The 23,945-nt window shown below is 36.3% G+C and overlaps 1 long non-coding RNA gene across 2 annotated transcripts; it reads right to left on the bottom strand.

Annotated features, from left to right (window-relative positions):
- Nucleotides 1-1,627: 1,627 nt before the first annotated feature.
- Nucleotides 1,628-19,672, bottom strand: LOC102148232 (uncharacterized). 2 transcript variants are annotated; one of them, XR_011433872.1, is made up of 3 exons: nt 19,547-19,672; nt 4,011-4,257; nt 1,628-3,271 (listed from the first exon to the last, which is right to left on the bottom strand). It is a non-coding gene; the product is annotated as an uncharacterized lncRNA (long non-coding RNA). The 2 variants fall into 2 exon arrangements; XR_001380049.3 differs by having other exon boundaries at nt 2,031-3,271; nt 19,470-19,668.
- Nucleotides 19,673-23,945: the final 4,273 nt, after the last annotated feature.

The raw sequence follows: 23,945 nt of genomic DNA on the forward strand, positions 1-23,945 counted from the left end.
TATTTGTACTATCTCTCAAATCAGTTAGTTCCTAATATAAAATATAATCAATATACAAGAGACTAGACAAGATAATTTCCCAGTCCGACTGAAATAAAAGGTTATCTGAACATATTTTTAGAATATTCAAGCCTCATTTCAATCAAAACCCATAAAAATATCCTAAGTCTGAGATGTGTGAATTACGTGAATGATATTTCTCCCCTTTTGAGGAGGAAATACGACCTCCTCCTGTTGCTGATATACTAACTTAAGTCAAAAGGAAGTCAAGAAGAATTTAAATAATTATTCAAAATTGAATATAAAATTATTTGAGGACTTCCTTAAGGTTGCCAACAAGCCATCATCCAGGCTGGATGGAAAGAAAGGAGTTTAGAAAATTGAAAAGTTTTGAGGACCTTGCCCTTATGGTGTGCCCTAATATCAATGTTGGAAGTGTTTGCAGAGTTCTGATGTGATCACCTAGCTGAGACCAATGCTGCTGCCCCCAAGGGTACAACAATGAGTACAGTGTCTTTGACTGAAAATTTTTTGGTATCTATACAAATTTTTACTCACCTTGTATGACGTTGAAATCTGTTATTCATCATAAGAACCTGGCAGAAGCTGACTGTATGAACTCTATGAGGTACATTTAATTATATTCTACTAGAAAGCTGGGATATTTCATAGCCTAAGAACAATAACTGGATTCACAGGGTTTTCTTTGGGGAGGACAGCCCTAAACAAAAATGTCATGTTAGCTTTCTTGCCATAATGCCGTGATAACACCTTTAACTGAATTTCTCATTATTAGAGTCACAAAAGCATTAGATTGCAAAGCTGGGTCATTGTCTCCAGAAGCTACCATTATAATACCTGCACAGGGGAAATATACAGGAATAATACAATTCCTGTGAAAATTGCCAAGAACGAACACGTCCATGGGTGATAAGTATCAGAGAAAGGGCAGAGACAAAGTATGATTATTAGGCTGGTAACTTCACGGGTAAGGACTAGATGTCAAATTCTATACATCAATGTGAAAATTGGTTATGATTTTCCTTTCTCCATGCTTTAAGCTCATCACAAGTATTTTTTTGAAATGATAACCAGGATTGCTTCTGTCAATTAAATTGTGAGGTATGTGAAATTCAATATTTTTGTGAAATCTACAGACACTTTCATTTATTTGCACTCAAGAATCATTCCAATAAAAACAAAAGGGATACACTTAATTCGTCAATTAAAAGCAGTAAGTAATGATACAATAGCCAAATAGTGACTATTTTACTTGCCCTTCCTTGCTAGGCTTAGGGGATAGACATTAGATGTGATCTTAGTATCATGGAGTAGTCTGAATTCAAAGGCAAGTGCTGAATCTTTCTTAAGGTGTAGCACCAGGAAAAGCAATTTTAATTATTTCTTTTTCCATGTTCATTCCATTTTGTAAGATTTTTTCAGAGAAAAGCATATATTCAAATATTATTCAGTAGTCTATTCTATCATGTATGATTCATGAATACCACATTAATTTTACCCGAATAGTGCCTTTTCCTTAACTATATCTGGAGAAATGCAACGGCAATCTCCAATCAAGATTTAAAACAAATAAAATAAAAAGTGCCAAAGTCATCAGACAATGGTTGAAAAATGCAAGAACTTTAAACTGTTTGATAATAAATCTGTCATACAATGCACAAATTTATATGTAAATGTCTTCAAAGAACATAATCTTTGGGAAATTTGGATAGGTTAAGACAGAAAAAGCTACCATTTCTTATATTCACATATTTTTACTTTTAATTTATATCTTAGTCTTTTTCCATACAGGATTTGGGAGAAAATTCGGATGCAAGATTTTTGTCCATGTGTCAGTTGAAAGAAGATGAGTCTTCCTCATAGAATGAACTGGTGTATTTAGTCACTTCTATACATGTAAACCTTTTCTCCCCTCCACAGTGGATTCTCAGTCTCCCCTTTATTTCTAACTATTGCTGTTTATATTCCATATTACATCCTCTAATTTCCTTTTATCTTTTTTTTATTTTGCAATGTCTCAGTACGTGTCTCTTTAGGACAAGTTAATTTAGTCAATTACTCCAGCTTGGTTGAAGATAAAATCTTTAATTTATCCAAGCCTCCCTTTATTCTTTCTAGGATACTCTTTCCATTAATTTCATGAAACATTCTAACTCTCCTGTTTAAGGAAAAGCTAATTTCTCCATCTACATGCACATACACACACTCTCAGATGCAAATCAATATATAACTAAACTTTCAAAACTAATTTTTTCTCTTCTATTTTTAGATAATCATTTTTTTTGCATTTTTCAAGGTATTTGAAATAGTAATAGATTTCAAATGGAGAAACCTATATTTGTTATGAATTATGCTATTCTTAAACTGTTATAATTCATTTACATCCTAGTAAAACTAAGCTTCAGTTCCTCCCTTGAAAGAATACTTTGAAAGAGTGTAAAGACCCAAGATGCCTGGGGAATTATTGAGAAAGGCAAAAAGTGCAAGACTCAAAAGCTTGCAGTATTTGAAAGTAAAAGTGTCATTTCTTTCATTCATCCATTTATTAAAGCACTGCACATACTAGTTACTGTTTCAAGCATCAGGGCAGATGAAAAATGCCATCCTGATCTTCAAGTTGGGGAGAGAGATAGGAAATTTATAAAATGCTGCACTGTGTGCCAAAGGAATGCATATAAGGAAGTAACCACCCTCACCTGGGGCAAGTTTCACAAAGGAGGGATATTTTGAGATAGGTTTTGAAGATGACAGGAACAGCTTGAAAGTGCCTATTTTATGGATTTCACACTTCTGATGTATTATCTAAGTAAATCATTAATACAGACATTTCCTGTATAATTTGACATGTTTGAATGTCCTTAGGTACATATATGAACTACTACTGCCTCTAATTCAGGTGACCTAGAAGACATTATATCTGTTTCAGGTACAAGATCATTTGCTCCTAAATATGTGCTATCTGCTGCTTTCTTGTGTACACAGGATCTTTGTTCAGACTGTATGATCATAAGAAGATCATGACCGGGCCAGCCCAGTGCCGCAGCGGTTAAGTTTGCACGTTCTGTTTCTCGGTGGCCCAGGGTTCATCATTTCGGATCCCGGGTATGGACATGGCACCACTTGTCAAGTCATGCTGTGGTAGGTGTCCCACAAATAAAGTAGAGGAAGATGGGCATGGATGTTAGCTCAAGGCCAGTCTTCCTCAGCAAAAAGAGGAGGATTGGCAGCAGTTAGCTCAGGCCTAATCTTCCTGAAAAAAAAAAAACAACAACAAAAAACAAAGATCATAACCACACAAAGTGTATTAAAAGTGAAAAAATGATTAAATATTTCAATATTTTATTATTAGTTTTTTTAATTTGGAGGTTACAATATTTGTACACCTTCTCCAACTCCCTTGCCTGCCCCTCTCCTGACTCAATAGCATCTTGTTCCCCCTTCCTACTCAGAGCCCCATGCTTGAACGTCCCAATAAATTGCCAGCATATTATTTTTTGCCTCAGGCTCTATTTTCTAGAGTGCCAAGGTCAACACAATTGTGCCTCAGGATGGGACTTTGTAGTTAGATTACTCAGCTCTCTAAAAACAAAAACTGCTGGTATGAAGTAGTAGCATAATTCCTTAAGCATCCACCTGTGGTGGATTATGATGTGTAGATGGAGCGCAAGACAGTGGAAGAGAACTTAATTTGGGGAACCATGTTATTTATTAGGATTGAGATGTGAAGAAATTATTGATGTCAACAGTACAGACCTTAAATAGTTGATTAAAAGAGTCAGGGAAGATGCTTCCCAAATCTTGCCTAGAAATCCAGGAACACTAAATTTACAGCCTTGATAGTTTTCCTATGACAAAGTCAGGACTCTGCAAGTGGAAGAGTGGGACCCTGAGACCTGGGATAGGGCAATGAGTGGATGAACTTGAGAATATAGAACCCCCAGTTCCAGCCCTTCTCTATTGTCATAGGACATATTTCAGTCTCCTCTTACCTGGAGGCTATGCGATGATTTCACAAGACGCAGGTGTCTTACAAGAAGACATTCACTTCCCTCAAGACGCACTCTCATCACCCCACATTGCCTACAGGCCATCACCAAAGTCAGGCTTCAGCACAGCCTCAAAGGGGAAACCAAAGCTATACTCCAGGAAGCTGTACTGGAAAAGTAATGGCAGTCTGGCTGTGTAGCGGCAAGAGACCGGAAAGCATGTATGGGTCTGGGTCTTGAGACCGTAGGGCTGGAAAGGGAAGTGGAACATAAGACTGATTAGACTCAGAATCTCATGAATCAGGATTTAACATTTTATAAAGAATTACAGGAGTTGGCCCTAATAATTTTCTGTGTTTGCTCTCAGAACTCTGGACTCAATGATGACCAGGAATAAACAAAGTAGGGGTACAAGAACTTCCTTGGCAAATTGTTAAAGAGGCAATCAGAAAGTTCTAGCATATGAGAATGTTAAATGACTTTTTCATGTATAGTTCATCAACTCACCACATGACCAAGGTCCTCAGGAGCAGATAAAGAACCTCTGTTCACTGGAGAGTAAGAAAATGTAGTGTTGGGGGTAAAGATGGGTACCAGAGTCTTTGCTAGTTTGGTAGTGACTGCACTCTGTAGGGTGAGGCTTTTTTGTAGGGAATTCAGCCATCAACCTCGCCTCTCTATTCTGTCTGGAAAGATGGGATTCTGGAAAGGCATAGTGCAAGTAGCAACAATTAATCATCAGCACCAAGATGGATCTAATCTTCACAATGAGCCATAGAGCTAAAATGTCAAACAAGTCCTGGACCCACAAAGACCTATGGTAGCAGCTAACAGATCATGGTATTCCCATTGAAGTGAGGCAGTCAGACAGCTGAATAGGGTACTATATGTTCTATATAATTAGAAAAAAAAATTGAGAGCAGGTTAGCAGAAGGCTAATATCAGCTATTATACTGAAAAATCATAGCTACTTACCCTGTTTCCAAATATAAGCTGTACCAGATACCCAGATGCACTTATGGAAGGGGACGTTGGATTACCTTGAGCGGGGACCCTACAGTTCCACAGCAAGTATATGTGGTAAATATTCCTCCCATTGTTCCTCCAAATAATCGTATAGCTAGTTGTCAAGATAACTGTGTACTGGGGAATCAGAAATATGCAGATTTTTAAAAGAATGTTAGATGTGGGGTTCTAGGTGACATTGATACTCAAAGACTGGAAATGCCACCATGGTCACCAGTTAGAAAGGGGGTGAAGATCAAGCAATAAATGTAATTCTGGCTTGAGGTTATTTTACAGGTCCACGGGGTCACCTTGTACTCACTTCCCCAGTAAGCTGATGTGTTGGAAGGACGTAGATGGATATAAGTACTATGAATGGACACGATGTGGGATATAAACATTGTAGACCTCATTTTCTCTTAACTGCCTCTTTACTCTCTCACAGTCAACAGCTTTATCCATGTTGATTTTCCTTTCCATTTCTACACTTGGATGAAATGTCCCAACAGATAACATGATATTTAGTTGCCTGAGAAGTTGACAAGGGGCTGAGGGACACATTTTGAATGTGTGAGCAAGTTAGCTCTGCATGGGCTAATTTTGACAATGGGAAATGGAAGACTGGAAGAAACTGAATAGATAAATGTCCCCTCCTTTCCTCTTTCATCAGTTGCTCTGTGGTGGAATTTCTCCTTGCAAAACTTTCGGAAAAGTCCTATTTTCCAAGCAAACATATGTCCTGAACAACCAGTTGTATCTGTTCATGGCTGTGTTAAAGGCATTACCATCATAGTAGTGAATTGCACAACAATGCCCTTTGTCTTTACCTCACTTCCACCTTTCTCCTTACCTCACCAGCCTGGGCTTGGACTTTCCAGATAACATCAACACTTTGATCCATGTCTTGGGCTCTAATACAGAGGACAATATTGATATGAGTATTTAAAGAATAATTAACAAAACCACTTTTTGGCCAATCAGGTGGGACTTTTTGGAGGAACTATTTCACATGCTGTTGGGTCAGAGTCATTGAGCATGGAAAATACAGATTCAGGATTATGGGTTTTTTCTCAATTTGACACAGATTATATCATAATTAGCCAGTGTGGACAAAACATCATAACAATCAATAGTAAAATGTTATTCATTTCTTCTGTCATTCACTTCTTTGGAGATCTTTTATATTGGCAAGTTGAATGAGAATTTATGCACTTAGCTCCTCTCAGCAATAACTACTCTGTCACTTTCTCTTTTGAATTTGTCGGTTCTGACTAAGCACTGTATCAATTTCTTCCTCTTCCAGCAATGCCATTTCCTCTCCTTCCGTCTCAGTTACTGTCTGTGTTATCAGGTAACCTAAGATAGTAAAAAATTTAGCTCACTCATACTTCATACACAAAGCAATTTGTGTGCTAGATTTAAAAAGGGCAGGTGAGCTGACAGAAGTACCAGGTCGCGGGATGTGCATTGGTGGCAGCTGCATTGCAGCAGTCATGTTAGCAATAACCAGGAGAGAGCTGGCAAGGGAGAAGGGCACTTTTCTGAAGACCATGAGACCATTCTGCCGCTTCAGGGTAGTCCTCAGGAAGCCTGAATCATCCTGTTTGTTCTTAATTCTCCTTGCAAACTGACAAGATCAGGAAGCTAGAATAACCCAAGGTTGCAAGGTTCAGGGCCAGGGATGAGTTAGGTCATGAAATTATAGCAAAAAATAAGTAAGGGAAATAATTGCTTCAAAATCAGTCTGTGGCAGAGGCAACGCTGGACAACATTAAATTTTTTTCTTTTTTCCGTGGGAACACAGCTAGACATTTTTGTGCTTTCCTAATGTTAGATGACTGAGTTCTGTTCGTGTGGGAGAAAGTGATGTATGCCACTTCCAGGGCTGATCCCTAAAACCTGCTGTGTGGCCTTCCACATAGCATAAAACAGAACCTAGAGGCCCAGAGAATGGCCTGCCTCCCCACAGCAAACCTGCGTTAGACTGTTTCGTGAGCCAGAAATCAACATTTCTTAGACGGATCTACTAAGATTTGAGGGCTGTTGACTGTAGTGGTTGGCCACTCCTGTGTGACATGGCATCCTTAGTCTAATCTTTCTCTTAAATATTTGCATTGAAAATGAGCATTAGTTTTGTTCCCTGCAGGTAGTAATTAGAGCAAAAGAGACACCAAATTCATAAAACCTAGATAATGGTAGAGAAAAAGATTTCTCTCTTCATGCTGATAATACATTGTTGTTAGTACTCGCTTAAACTCAAAGAGGAGAAACATGTTTATTTCTTTTAATAAGAAATGAGAGCCCTGAATCTACTCCATGAAAGTCGATTCTGGTGACTGAAATGGATGTACTAAACTTGGCCTCCTAAAAATGTGACATGAGAATCATTTTTCCAAAGAAAATGTCATCATTGAGGACTTATATATAGGGAACTATTTACATACTCCATTTTCTTATCACCCATTATTTTATTAATTATTATATATTAATAAGCATAAACATAAATGAGTAGGGATTTCAAATGGGCACTCATTAACTACCTCTGGACTGATTATGCAATGTCATTTTACAATATGCGTATTATACATGACCAAATGTTTATTTTTGCAATTTTATGTTAATTATTAAACTTAGAATTAACCATTATGAATAATTATTAACATATTCTATTCATTGCTACCACCATTCATATTTTTATAACAGGGACTACATTCCAGAAAGAAAAACCTCATTACATTCAAATATCATTTATATGTTTTGGGCTTCAATCATTTAAAATATCAGAGAAATAACTAACATATTCAAGAGCAATTTAAAAACCACCCTAATTAAAATAATGAGAAAAGCAAAATTCTCATTATTTTTCCTGACTCTATGTTACTTTTCAGACATTATTTTCTTGATATAGACATTATAAAAATAAACACCGTGATTAACCATTATTTTGCAAATGATGTTGAACAATAAATTATGACAATATTATGTAACAAGGAAGTTTTGTTGGATTAATAATCTGTGACTTGTTCCATCAGAAAAAATGTTACTCTAGATTTTTTTTCTGAACAAGGTAAAATTGTTCAGTGAAGAGAAAGATAAAGAAATATTGGAAAATGCAAATATGTCATCTTAGAGTTCATGGGAGCCAAGAATATGGGCAGTCAAGACCATGCTTTATGAAGCACACAGGTTGAAGGAAAAAAGATATATTTAATTCAAAAAATATTTTGATATGGAAAATATTTGGAAATGAGAGTTTATTTGGAAACAAAATAACTCTCAGCATTGTTCACATAGAAAGCAAAGTATCTATAAGATGTAATTATGAGCAGAGGGAAGAAGTTGTAGATAGGAAGTTTTAAGCTTAATAAAGGAAATAAAATTAAATCTATCTTAAATTAGAATGCGTTACCATTCGAGATAGCAAGTTGCATTTCACTGTAGATAATTAAGGCAATCAGAATTTGCTAGAAGTGTTGTGTATACATGCATACATGTGCAGATTGCATGCAAAATTGGACTAGGTGACCTCTAGGGTCCCTTCTACTTCTTACATTCTGTGACTTTAAAAGTCAGAAAATCTACATTTTGCTTTTGATTACAAACAAGGAGTATTAAGCATTTTCATCTGATTTAGCTGTGAATTGGCCAGAGATGGAAATCTTATCAAGTACTTACAGATTTGTTGTAATCAAATTTTGTAATGGTTGGCATAAGGATACACGAGGCATGATGGAGCAGATAAAGCATCTTACATACCAATAAGAGTTAATAAACAGTAAGTCATATAGTTAGCTATGCTCCAGTAGAAATTGACCTTTTAGGTATGCATGGATTTTTCTTTATCCTCAGCAACTCAGGAAAGTAGCATGACATATTTCTGCTCTGTACTCTTGCACATAGCTAATAGCAGGGAACTATAGGAAAGATGTGCTCTCTCCATCCCTCTTCAATGGAGGGGTGATTGTCCAGGTTCTGGGAGCGCAGTCACTGGACAGACTTCAGAGATTGCCTGAATATATTCACTTACAGATGGAGGTAGGGTTATAAAGGCCCACTCATTTTTGCCCAACTCAGGACACTTCTGATGAGCCATTTTAGTTCCTCAATGCCTCTTGGGCTTTATCTAAAGCTAGAGTTTCTTAGGTTTGGCACTACTGGCATTTTGAGTTGGGTAATTTTCTTGAAGGGGCTGTCCCACATGTTATATAGGATGTTCAGCATCATTCCTGTCCTCTCCCCACTAGATGCCAGTAGCAACCCCTCACCTCCACCCCATCGTGAAAATAAAAAAAGTCTCTAGCATTATCAACTGTCCCCTGGTGGGAAGGGGGCAAAATTACCCCCAGTTGAGAACCACTGGGCTAAGACTGGCAGCTCTGTAACTTCTAATTATCAATCCTGCCCCCGACCCTGCCCCCAGGTGTTGATTCCAATGAAACTCCATAGTAAACATCTCAAACACTAAACCCAGTCACAAATTCACAGAAAAGAAGAAAATGATATTTAAAACTAAAATTGACTGGAGTCACCGGGTTCTTAGAAGTTGCCATTATTCAGCAAATCTATTTTCAGCTCCTTGCAGACACTGTTGAAAGAGGCAGAGATTCAAACCTCAAGTAGGAAGATGATGCTTCAGCAAGCCACCTTAAGAGATATGTAAAGATAGAAGCAGAGGGAAATTTGGGGAGTGGACTGAAGTGCTCTGCACAATTTAAAAGGAGGGTTTTTAAAAATTATTTTTAGGTTGCATAGGGACAATAGTCTAGTCAAAGCAAACATGGAGATGGGCAAGATCGGGAAAGGCTGGGGCCTGTGGAAAATTTTGCCTAATTAAGAATGAGGAGAAAAAGTTGATTAGCTTATTGGTGTTATCATGACACAAATATGCCTTTCTCTCTAACCTTCAGTAAAATATGCTACTCCCACAAGTTCATAATTTTTGCTCCAAGTCCGTAAATGTAGGCTTGCGTAAAAACGAATATATCTGAAAAGAAATCAGCCATTTTTTTTCTTTTACCTTATTAGTAACACCTCATAAAAAGTTGTTCTATTGCTGGGGCAAAATGACTTTCAAATATTTGTAGCCTCAGATCATGCCTTTCCTGTCGTTACCAGTTGCTGGCCCTGAGGTATATTTTCTTGTCATTAGTTACATGCTTTGTCTTTTATCTCTAGCCAGACCTTCCTTCTTTAATCACTGTGGTTTCGTGTGTGAGGTAGACTGTTGTTGGGGTTCTGCTTTTTTTAAAAAAATTTTATTTCTTAATTGGAGGAGGTGTGGGTCAGAGTTGGGATTACTGTTCTCTGAACTTCTTCCAAACCGTCTGGGGCTTTAAGGCCCCAAAGTGAATTCAGTATCCAGGTGTGATATTCTCAAAAATTCAGAGACCTTGTCAGTCTGTGATGGGATGAGACATGTCTTCATTTGTCACTTAATAGAACCTCTTTGGATAAATATCCCTAGACTACAGTAGGTTTAAGCACTGTCATCTCTCCTCTCATTGTGGTTTCGAGTGAAAAGCGGATATCAGCAGGCTAAGATGTCCATTAGTCTTAAACAGCTCTTCTAGAGAGGTGCTGTTAAGTAGTCCGGTTATCTATTATTGTATAACAAACTACACCAAATCTTAGTGCCTTAAAACCATCCTTTTTGCACGTGATTTGTGGGTCAGGAATCTGGAAAGAGCTTGGTTGGGTTGTTTACCACTAATCCATGAAGTGTGAGCTTGGGCAGGTAGGGCTGGACAATCCATTTTGAAGATGGTGTCTTTACTTACACATGGGACACCAACGTGCTTCTTGGTCCATCTCTCTTTTTTCAGCAGTTTCTTATACTAATCTTCTCCAAACGGCTTAGGTTTCTCACAGTTTCACCTCCAGGAAGAGTTTGGATCCCTTTAACCAGTAGCAATTCTAAAGAACTCCAGAGAAAGACCAATTTAGGTGCCTACTTTCCATGTCAACAGGTGTGGTCAGGGAGGCAGGATCCCTAAGAACACAGCAAATCCCACATCAACTTCATCATTGGAGAAAAGAAGCACATTCTTGGAAGGGGGAAGAGCATTATGCCTCTAATGTTACCTTTACAAACTGAAAAAAATTAGTTTTTAAAAATAATTATAGTTAATCCGATCTGTTGTGCTTCCCCACAAGTGGCAGTAACAGAACAGGGATATAACAGTATACGTAGAGGTAATGAATAAAAGTTTGCATATGAAGGATGTTCCTCATCTGCATGAAACACTGTTAGGAAAACACTTTTGCTTCTTTTGATCACCTTGTCACCTTATCTTTTTCTGTAGACCTTATTCTGTTCACTTCCCGTCTTGTCATTTCCTGTACATTTACTTTCCAAATCTAGCTCCTTATATTACATGGAGGATAGAGTTCTATGACCCTCAATAATGGAAGTCAAAGTCTTAGGCCCCAAAATATGGGGGTCTGCAACTGAGCTATGCATAAAGCATAGAGTCCAAATATTGATCTGTCTCTAAAACAGAAACAAAAAACTTTTCCCATCTGGGGAAACTGCAAAGAAACTTGTGGATCTGCTTGAGGCCCTGGGTAGGAAGGGGCCATCCTTGAAAAGTTGGAAATCCAAGCCATGGTACAACAGGCTATGGAATCCAAATTAACATCATAAATGAGTAAGTATATCTCAGACTGGTAAAGTAATATAAGAACTAGTTAGCTAGTGCTACAGTAAGGCAAATATATATATAGGTGTATATTTATATGTATATATATACACACACACGCATATATATATACACACACACATACATATAATACATATCTCACCAGAGGACATTTTTAGGGAGTATCAATAGAATCAAACAAATACTCAGAAAATGCTCCCTAATAATGAAAAGTAATAAAGAAACTTAAAGAGACTTTAAAACAGATCTGTTTGAAGGGTATGCTTAAACAATAGACTAGACACAGCTAAAGAGAGAAGGTGTAAATTGAAAGGTTGTTTTAAGGAATGGCTCCTAATTTTCCAGATCTAAGCTAAGAAATGAATCCATAAACTGATAGTTGTTGCAAGGTCTAACAGGGTTTATGTAAACCAACACACACCTGGCAAGAACAGAGTGCAACTAGAACTTCAAAGGCAAAGAGCAAAATTGTAAAACTTTAAATGACAGATTACCTGTTTTAAAAAATACAACAATATTAGGTTGACAACACACTTAGCATCAGCAAAAATTGGAGTAATATTTTCAAAGCACTCGGGGAAAATAATGGTATTAGTTTTCCAAGAATTTTCTTTTAGATATCATTCAAATTTGAGAGCAAAATATAATAGTTTTTACTTCCTAAAGCAACTTTTTATTTTGAACAATTTCAAATCTTCAGAAAGGTTGCAAAAGTAGTATGATGAACTTTGTATATGGATTACCTAGAATCACAATCATTAACATTTTTCTACATTTATTTTTTCCTTTTGCTATATCTATTTATCTACCTATCTCCATATAGACTTTTTTCCCTGAATCTTTTGAGAGTACCTGGCATACTCTATGACACTTCACTCCTAACTATGTCAGCATATTTTTCCTAATAACAGAGATTTTCTTCTTTGAAACCATATTGCTGTGATCACATTCAAGAAATTAACCTTGATATAGATAATACAGTATAATACAGGTATGGTACAGTCCACATTCAAGCTCCTCTCATTGTGTAATAATGTCTTTTGCAGTTGAATATATCCAAGATCATCCAAAGTCCAATAGAGAGGATGGCATTGCATTTGGTTGTCATGCCTCATTTTAGTTTGCTGTAATCTAGAACTGTTCATCTGTTTTGTTTTTCTTGTCTTTGACATTTAGAGAAGTCCGGGCCAGTTTATTTGTATGGTGCCACTTGATATGGATTTGTCCTATCAGAAAACACAGCAATTCCTTGAGAACTTTCTCTATCTTTTATACAGCTCCATGGTTCTCAATTGTGTGCCTATAACATTTGTTTATTCATTTAGCTTGTTTCCACTTTTTTGCTATTGCACATAAGTTAGAGAGTTCTTTATTTTTCTTCCTTGTTCCATATTTGTGTCTCCTTGTTTCTGCAAAGATAACACTGATACCAACACTACCAATATATTTACTCCTTTATTTGCACGATCCTACAACACACACATATAGTGTTGGGGATTTCTACGTCCAGAACACTATCAAATACAAAACTACCAGGAAAGAGAAGTGTAAGGCATATTTGTAGGAATTTTTTCCCCAAAATATGTCCCACTGAGGGTGTTCAGGAAGAGTAATGTGGTCAAAGTTACTTGGATTTCTGTGGGTTTTCTGTGTTGCTATGCTATCAATTTGATAGATAGTTGTTTCTCTAGGCATTTAATTTTAAGGTTTTTAAACCATCATGTAAGTAAAACAATTTTTAAAATGGAAAATATTTCAAAGGCAAAACTTTATAAAACAATATGCTTGGAGAACTCCTCTTCTCTTCCCTATCCCTATGTTTTGCAAAAATTTGGGATGGGACAGGGAAGAGAATATATATATATCCCTTTCTTTCTTACTTAAAAGCTACCTTACTATGTATGTATATATCAAATATACATATTATATGTATATTTATGTATATGTACACAAACACATACAAACATATGTGTATATAGATCCGTGTTTTTTCAAATACTTTCTATTACTGCTACTAATGTCACCATGAAAAATGTTGTGCAATTTTTATGGCCTTATTGGAGATGCATTTTCACAATAGGCTCCTAAAAGTGATATTTCTACATCAAGGGACAATTTCATTAAAAAAATAGTTTTGAGAAAGAAAATATGCAGGAAAGATAGCATGACAATTCATAGCATAGGTTCCAGTCCCAGCTTTGTCATTTATTAGCTGTGAGACTGAGGAAAATTACCTAAATCAGATTTCTGTCAAAAGAGGAAAATAAAATTTGCTTCATTAGGTTGGTCGTGAAGATTAAAGGAAATGATTTGCATACACATAAACTTCCTAGTGCAATGTCTTTCATTAGCCAATGATTGTAAACTATAACTATTGTGAATACAAATTATACATAAAGTATTTATATCTTTTGTTATTTGGAGAGATATTTGATGAATTCTCTTACGTTAAACTCTAAAGTCATAAATTTTTCTTTATGAATTTCTCTCATGTAAAATTATACCCTGAGTGAGTCATGTTACTACATCAAAACATGATAATTACAGGTTTAGAATGAGGCAGGTTTTTTATATGACAATATATATTTTCCAGGGTTTTCTATAATCATTCAAAAATGTAGCAAAAATATTAATCACGTATGTAAGAAAAAGAAATAAATAAATAATATAACTCTACCCACTTCAAAAAAAAATACTTTCAATTTTACAGAGTCCCTTCTAGTTCACAACATTTGTGTTTAGAGCAGGGGGTCTGCAAACTTTGGCCCTTGGGCCAAATGAGGCTGTCACCTCTTTCTGTAAATAAAGTTTTATTGGAACACAGCTATCCTTCATTCATTTGCATATTGTCCAAGGCTGCTTTCACACTACAACAGCAGAGTTGAGTAGTTGCAACACAGACTGTACATCATGCAAAGCCCAATTTATTAACCATATTGCCTTTTACATAAAAAAGATTGCCAACTCCTGCTTTAAAATTATAACATGTACAGAATTTTGTATTGTTTTCTTAATATTTCAAAACTATTTTCTAATTTTTATAATCTGAACACTTTTTCAAAGTATCCACTACTCATTTGTCAGCATGGAGTCCTGTAATTTATTTAGCCTCTCCTCTTTATTAAAATATTGGGTTGTTTTCATATCTTGAATTGTATAAAATATTCAGTGAACATCTGAAATCATATAGGACTTTTTCCTATTCATTTTAAATATATATATATATCTTTCTATGAAAAAATATATGTATACATTCTATAGAAAGAAATTTCTGGGTCAAAGGGTGTGATCATTTTCACATCTCTCGATCTCTTGATCTATTTGGCTCTGCAAAAAGGTTTGAATTACCTTCCAGTAATAGTGGAAGGTATTGGAACTCCAATTTCTACCACTTGAGCTCTAGAATTGGACAGTATTATGTTTTAAATTTCTATTTAATGAGTTAAAATTGAATCTAAATATTTATTTACTTTGCATATATTTGATTACCAAAAGTCTTGAAAATTTTTTGTCTTTCTTTAATACCCACATTTGTTGGCATGTTTAAAATCCATTCACATCCTTTCTCAGGTTTTGTAGATTTTTTTTTTCCTCTGTGAATCCGTGCAACTTCAGGCTAATGGAAACCGTGAACAGGCAAGGTCTGCCTTAATCTAGGGTGAGCATGAGAGTCAGTTTGGATACTGGCAGCCAGGGAAAACCTTGATCCAAATCAACTCAATATTTATTAAACCTGTTCTGTTGCAGAAATTGTGCTAGGCAGTTAGATAAAAGAATGAGCCAGACTCTATCCTCGTCCTCCAGGAGTTACATTCTCTGATAATTTAGGAACTAATGATGGTACATCAAGATCTTGGAAATTCTAAAGTGAATGTATGCTTCACGGGTACCATTTTGCCTTTTTTTTTTTGTCTCTCTGGATCATCATTGACATTAGTTTCTGCTCACAAATAATTTTAATTAGTGTTTTAAAATCTTTATACGATACTTCGTAGATTATAAGATAGGATAATAACTATATGTTGTTTCATGTTGACACTCAGGAGAATATTTTTCGTATTGGGAAGGGGAAAAAACTTGGTTTAGGCAGTTAGAAATATTGGCAATGTGCCCAAACCAAAATATTCAAAATACAAAATTGATAAATTTTCCATTTTACTTATTAAAAATCTGTACTGCCTCGTGAATGATTTTTTTCATCACCTGTCACTTTTCCATATACCTGTTGAGGATATTGCTTCAAGTTTTAAGAGCCCATAACGAGTTATGAGTGACAAAGGCTAAATTTGAGATTCATTCAGTACACTAGATTTTTCAAGTTCCTTGACACTCGTCAGCGGCCGGCAGAGCTGCCCCTCCAAGCTTACAAATCTGACTGTGACCATCTCTTCCCAACTATGCATTTAGTAATGTCATGTTAGTGGCTTGAAATAAACCATGGGAGGAATGTTTACACCATGGAAATTGGCAAAAGCTATAAATCAGAGCTTCCTTTTTTGCTCCACCCAGAGAACAGCTTGTTAAACATTCACAAGTGAGCCACTGCTTTTGGTCTGACATAAATCAGTTCCTTAGATATGAGAAACACATTAGGAAATTCATAGTTTCCTTCTAAATTATACGAGAATTGTTCTTTCAACCCAAACTAGCATCTATTATAAACTTGGAATCAGCAATATTCTAAATTTTCCTGTAAACATCCACAAGCCTGAGACTCATTGTCAACCTATAGATGGTGATAACCATACATATAAGGAGGAGGGAAGGCGTGATGTAGAGACAAGGAGAGGGAGATAAGGGAAATCTCTGGAAAACTATACGCAATTAAACTGTACACACGTCACCTTACAATACCCTAAATCTTGGTGTACCGTATCAGTTCCTAAATTATCAGAGAGTTTATTCCTAGAGGACAATGATGAGTCTAGCTCATGCACAATTTCTACAAGAGAGTAGATTTTGTAAATATGGACTTGATTCGGACTGAAGTTTTCCCCAGCTCTGTTGCCTAAAATGATTCTCACATTAATTCTGATTAAGCAAGACCTTCCTCCCCTTTACACAACCTCACATTCTATTTTCTGAAAATAGAATATGAAGTTGCATGTCAGATGTCTTTACCTTTTTCTTTATTAATAAGATATTCATTTCAAAGGCTGTTTTCACATCACTATTCCACTTTAAATTCTTAAACTTGCAGGTATATTGTAACCAATAAAAAATTAATCTACCTAAAGATATGTTTGATCTGACACACTTAAGAAACAGTGTGGTGAACTCCTGGTCTCAGCTCTTATCATATAGGCATAAAAATACTCAGTCTTAAAAATCAGGTAGAGTTCCTGAACTCTGATTCTTACTTTCTCTCTTTTTTCTTTCACTTATTTTTTAACAAAATGGAAATAACATTTCTTTGTTATTACATTAATAATGTCCATTTTAGAACTTTTTCCTGATTTTACAGTTTCCTTTGACTCCAACCACAGAAGAATTGGAGCGTAGTCTTCCAGTTACACATTTCTTGTCCAAGTAGTTCCCCAGTTGCTAGGGTTTCTCTCCCATCCTTTCATCAAACTGATAGGAATCTACTTCTTATAAAGGAATTACAAAATCAGATGGTTTTGTGTGCTATAGATCTTCTGCTTGCAAAGGAGACTTCACAGGAGGTTGCCTCAAGCTAGGGTTTTCCTGTAGAATGCTACCATGTTACTTGACAAGCAGAGCACTTCACAATGCTGGAGCTTGTAGGTATGTGCCACTCCTCTTAACCTCTCCTCACCGGAGCAAAGCCCTGAGCGCAGACTTCTCTTTGGTCTGAAAAGAGGCTCTGGAGAGGGCAGTAGCTGATTTACAGATTCTGATGAATATCAGTAACTAACAGCAGGATCAAGGCTAGATGGAGGTAGAATTATCAGGGTAGGAGCGTAGGAACTATACACCAGCTCTGGCATTCCCTTATCAAATAATCATACATAATTAAATTGGGAAGGGGAAAATGCCTTTTTTTAAACAAGCACAAAAATTATTATTTTGGAGACTGGTAGAATGTAAGCAAGCCAGCTATTCATGCCATACCCAGGAGCTCAGACAGAACTAAATTATGCTTCAGATTAATGTATCGGTCAGTTCAAAGGTTAGACAAACAGCTGTTTCTCCAGGAGACACACTACAAAGCTTAACTATTCATTGGAAGGTCTGTAATGGTCTCAGTGGATTCCCAAAGGAGCCACTGTTATTTGTTTCTGATTGGGAGATACCCCAAACTGACTCCATGCTACTGATGACCTCTATTGCTAGGGCAGGAGGGTGAAACTCTGGAGCCAGTGCGATTTTACCAGTCTCTGGGAAAAAAAAAAAGAAAAAGAAAAAAACCACCCACACATACAACATTTCTGTACTGACTCAAAGATTGTCCACAATTCTGCAGTTTGGATAGGTGAAAGAATGCTGGAGAGTCAAGAGGTCTACTCACTCATTTCTGCAAAAATGTAAGATAACTTAAAATAGAAAGCTATTCAAGAATGTAACTTATAGTAGTCAGGTTTGAGCTGATGCAAAACTATGTAACTGATGGCAAAAAGAGGAATGGAATACGTTACATCTTTATCCAATATTTACCATCATTCTCCTGGTGATTTTGAGATACTTAATAACTCTGTATGAAACAGCTAATTGTAAATGAAAAACAAAACAAAGCTCTAAGAGAAAGACACAAAAAAGAAGAGGAGAATTTAAATTAGAGTTGTAGATTGAAATATTTATTTGAATGTGATTATTTTTAAATTAAAAAGTATTAAAATTCAAGTCTCAGAAAGACAAAGAAGTAAATTCTTGAAGAGTTTCTGAGAGCTTTTTAGGAATTCCTCCATGATGATTTCAAGATTCCAAGGATGTAATCAAACTTTTTAAAATTTTACTCAGATATTCATTATTTACTCACTGCGAGACACTTGCCAGTAGTCGTTAACTTTTATCTTTATGCTCATTTACCAAGGTCTTTTTGGATTTTGTCTCATACACAAATTCTATTTTGTTTTGAGATTAATAAAATCCTCACAAACTTTGTTCCATTCCCACAAGGTCATTCAATGTTTGCTAAAAGCAAAATAAAAATGTTGAGTTCTTATTAGAAAGAGAGCACCTGGAGATTTAGGGGAATAAAGGAAGAAAGTTTCTTAATAAAATGTGACCTCTACCTAGAAAAAGCCCAGCATAGAACTGTCACAATTTTCCTGGGGGGGAGGAGGTGATGCAACTCAACTATTTATTTATCCTTGTATCAAATATGTATTCATTAGGGTACTCATTAATTTATTCAACAAATATTTACACACTTTGTCTCAGAGTGAGTGTGTTAGAATAGATCTTTAACAGTTATGAAACAATTATATAATTCTTGGCTTGCATCAGTGTGAAGACAATTAAGATGGCATAAGAAGCAGTAATAGAGAAATGAGATTGGCCCTTGGGGAGAATTTGGAGTAGTTAAGGGAACCACTTGGCTAAGAGTACCTCAAAATTGAGCTTAAAGACGTGAGAGAACAATAGTGCCTCTGACAGAAATAAGAATGTTTAGAAGGAAGGCAGTTTGAGGGAATGAGAGTACCAAATGAAACACTTTAATCCCAGTAGCATTTCAGTGCGTAGGTAAAAATAAGAAACCTAAAACTTGGAGAGTGCAAAGACCTAGAGAGGATTTTGAGAGTCATACGTTGATAACTTCACTAGAGAATCAGCAAGAGGTGAATAAAAGGATTTTTGAACAATTAAAATGGCCCAGTTACATTTAAAAGCTCACCTTGGCAACGAAATGGGTTTATTTTATCAACTGCACCTTGAAGTTCACGTGTAATGAAAACCCTCACCAGAGGTTACCTGGTTCTGAGAATTGTCACAGTGGAAGATCAGACAATCTTCTGTTTGGCCAGGGTGTAAACCAGGGCTGTAGAGAAGTTGATGAGAAGTGGTACAAGCCAGGGAGGGAGGAAACCAAAATCAGAAGACAACCCTCTGTCCCAGATGTATTTATTGAGATCATGTGACTAGAGAGGCCAACGAGGAGGAAGAGCAAGTTCAAAGAAACTACCAGAAAGGGGTGCAATATAGCCTGACGGAAGAGCAGTCCTTTAATCAATCCCCAAACACGAAGAGATATTCAACAGAAATGCAAGTCCATGTACACATATGTGCACGCACACACGCATGCATGAAAACTCCCTGTTGCTTCACCAAACACAGATGAGAATAAAGCAGGAAATGAATTTATCCCCCACGGAAATTAATAAAAGACCAAGTAAACAGGATGCCTGTGGTTCCTCAGTCACTCTCAGTCGTAATTTTTATCATCTGTAAAATGAGGCTACTCTACAGATAAAATGAGATATTCTATGCAAGCCTATTTTATATATATATATATATTAGATGTTGACTAGAATTAGATGTTGAATTAAGGGGAGGGGAAGCTGAGACGGCTAATGAGCTCTTCATTTTTTATTCTGAAACCCTCAGGTGCAAGGAAGTATGCCCTATTCATCTTTCTATCCATTGGACCTAGAAAAACATGGCTATCACATTGGTATCTTAATTAATTAAATTAGTAGAGGGATATAATTTGGTGGTGTATTTCAAATGAAGAGCTATATTATGATTATAAAAGATGCGCTCAGGAACCAAGAACAAGATCTCTCCTTAATCCATTCCTTCATTCACAGATATTTATAGAATGTCTACTATGTGCTAGACCCTTTTCCAGGTGGCACAGATACAAAAATAGACAGGACTGACAAAATCCTTCCTATCACAGAGCTTAATTCAATTAGAGAGGACATACAGAAAATATAAAGTTGAATAAGGTACAAAACATTGAAGTGTCTATGGGAAAGGTTTTTGAAGCATACTGAATCATATGAAAAAAGTCAAGTTTAAGGAAGGACAAGGAGGTGGTATGAGATTACAGCAGAAGGAGGTTGAGAAAATAGGATGTGGCTGCAACAATGAAACTAGTTTCAACAGGCATAATCAATTAGGCTAGTTTTAAAGCAACCAAGTGGGTATGGAAGGATGAAATGGGTTAGATCAATCATTCTCAATCTTCTAAGAACCTGTCAAACATGCAGATTCCAGGACCCATCCCAGAAATACTGAGTCAATAGGTTTGGATGGGACCTAGGACTTACAGTGAATCAACATGCCAGGTGATTCTGACGTGGTTAGTTCCCAGACCTCACTCTGAGAAACAGTGAATTGGATTGAAAATTGTTTAGTGGCTCATTTGGAAGATAACTGTGTGTCATAGGTGGGATGCTAGGGATGAGGGAAATTGAATTGATGCATTTTATTGCCTGAAATGAGCACTTGTTGACCTGAATTTATGCAAATTTTTTGCCTAATCTGCTTTTCTCCTGAGTTCTAAATAATTTCAAAGTAGATCTTAAAGTTTTGTATAAGACAGGGTTTTAAGACTTCATTTTTGTAGAAACTGGAGGAAAAATACATTCAGATGAATTAATTAAAGGTACTGCTCACAAAATGCTATTTTAGGAAGAGGAATATAAAGGAAAGGGAACTATGGCTGTCAAGATCTTTCCCTCTATGTTACATTTTCTCTGGATTAAAAAGAAGAAAAGTTTTAGTTTATATTTTAATTTCTATTTACTACAGAAGTTTGCAATCTTGTGGTACATTTAACCTTAAGTTTATGACAAGGTTTCTAAAACTTAGGAAGTCCCTGATTAGAAAATACTGTATAAGTAGATGATATATTTCAGTTGTAGGAAATATCTATCTATTTCTATACCCTAAAAATAACTGGGTATTTTTAGGAAAAAAAGAGAAACTTCTTCTGGTCTTAATATTAACTTAATTTTTTCAAAAATAAGATAGTATTCAGCTTAAACTATTGACATAATTAATTTCAATCAACATTTTTGAATTTGTGACATCTCCCAGTCTGTTTCTGTATGAGATTATGAAAGAGAAACATGCTATTATCTTAAATACATGCAATCAAATTACAGCTTCTGTCTCTTTAAATAAATTGTGGTTTGGCTACAAACTCTCAGACTTTACAGGGCTCCTGAAAATATTAATGATTAACCAAAGGAGGCACAGGATGAAACAATTTGGTGCCTTCAGTTGGGAGTCAAGACACTCTACTCAGTTTCAGTGAACATGTTGATAAGTTTCAGAGATCTTGATAGTCTTCTAAACGATGCCCCTATTTCTTTCATGAAATCTAAATGAACGTGAAGACATTGTGTTCTTCTCTCCCTAGGGATTTGGCCAAATTCTTGAGAAGGAAAATCATAATTCAGTATCTGAAAGCACATGAATGGAAAGAACAAGGAAAAATGAAAAAAAGAGATGTTTGGCGTCATCCTTTTGCTTTTTATTTACCATCTTTGGCTTTCCAATTCTATAGGACTATGGCTTGTTTCCTGTGGTGTAGACCAAAAGATTGAGAGGTTTTCAACTTAGTAACCATAAAGATGTTGAACATCATTTATAGCACCACTTAGCCTGAGGTAGATGGGTGTGGAGTTGAGAGTTAATCAGTCTGATAGTAGTTTCAATATTTTAATATTCAAGTAAGCCACTATCTAGTAGAAAATGGCTTTTGGTGTGACACAACAGACAGAATAAGCAATTACCACAATCATTTTACAGGTTTTTGGAAATGGTATAAAGTTCGAAGGTCAGTACATGATGTCATATACTCTGAAATTTCTTAATTTGTTGCTATGGATTTCACAAAAAGTTAAAATGTGATTGAAAATGTGATTGTAAATTTAAAGGAACTATTTTCAAAACCGTATTCAACATATATGCTATAGTGACTCCATAACTCACTTAGGAACTTCTAAAATTACTTAGTCAGTCATGCTATTTTTGAAGTAAATCTGATTTTTCAAATTGTTAAGCTACTTAGAGGTTAAGAGTACATCCGTGGATTATATTATAAACTCCCAAACTTCCAGTTTTGCACTCAAGGGACCCTTAATGAATACATTTCCAATTGAAGAAACGTCTAATTTCATCAGAATAAGAATACAGGTTTTGACTGGAAAGCACTGTGATTAACACAGCAATGTCACCCCTACCCACCCTTCCTAACCCAGGAGGCTTCATCTCAGCCCAAGTCAGGAATGGTTGATCCATGCACTTCACACTGGGAGTAGAATGAAGATTCGTTCTTTAGTGGCAGTAGAAAAAATACCCTGTAGGCAAAGCTTTTAGGGTTGACATTACATTACTTTCTTCCTTTTACCAGTTTACTGTTCCTTTCTTAGACCTTTCTGCTCACATTTGCCATAGAGAGGGTGCTAATTCTCCCTTTTAAAGGAACAGAATGAAACAAAGGGGCCCACCCTGTTGTGGGGGTGAGCTCTGATTGTGGAGAGTAACACTAGCAGCTTGTCCTGCTGACTCTTGCTGCACAGTCCTAACAATTCTCTTTACTAAGATCTGAGGATAAAGAGAGCTCCAAATGCCACCTCCCTTCCAAATCCCAGGGATTAACCCTGTTGGTATTTGCTCTTCGTGTCAAGCCAGCCCCAAAGAGCAGGCAGGGGCAGTCAATGGCATAAAGTCAGCAAATGGGGACAGTTGCCCAACTTTCCTCATTCTCATTGTCTGCAGTGATAACATTGTAAGTTTGATGTCAAAACACTGGGGGCTTCCACCTTCAGAGGTGTGAAAATAATAATGATAATACTCAACTAACTCAGACTTCTAACGACCTTGAGTGATTGGCAAAAGTTCACAAATGAGAGTCAGGATCACAACCAGAATTAGAGCAAATTCACAGAGTAGTTATTCCTGACTTCAAATCTGAACATGAAACCCTGAACTGTCAGAAAAGAATTAGCAAAGTATTGGGTAATTAAATAATTTTTTAACTCGTGGCATAGGAAAGACAAGTTAATTTATCTTAATGTGGTTCTTATTTTATTTTTTAAATAACTAGATAACTCAGTGGAGTGATTAACATTCTGAAACAACAAATGATCATATTACTGCAAGGTCCTGACTTACTGTAAAGTCTCTAAGGTAAAAAGACTTTGAGCTGATAGTGAAATTCCATCCTGTGGTACTTTGGTCTGGCTCCTCATAAGGTAGCATGTCTGGTGCCCTGCTGTTTAGAAATGACCCCAAGGCAAAAGTGGAAGATGAAGTTTCAGCAGGAGAGACTGAGAATCTCAGAGGATTTGCTCTGTGAAGCAGGGACTCTTGCCTGTGAGTGACAATTTTCAAAGAAGTCTTCACTGGTGATATT

This window comes from Equus caballus, chromosome 29, assembly GCF_041296265.1.
Source record: "Equus caballus isolate H_3958 breed thoroughbred chromosome 29, TB-T2T, whole genome shotgun sequence".
In the NCBI taxonomy this organism is placed as follows: Eukaryota; Metazoa; Chordata; class Mammalia; order Perissodactyla; family Equidae; genus Equus; species Equus caballus.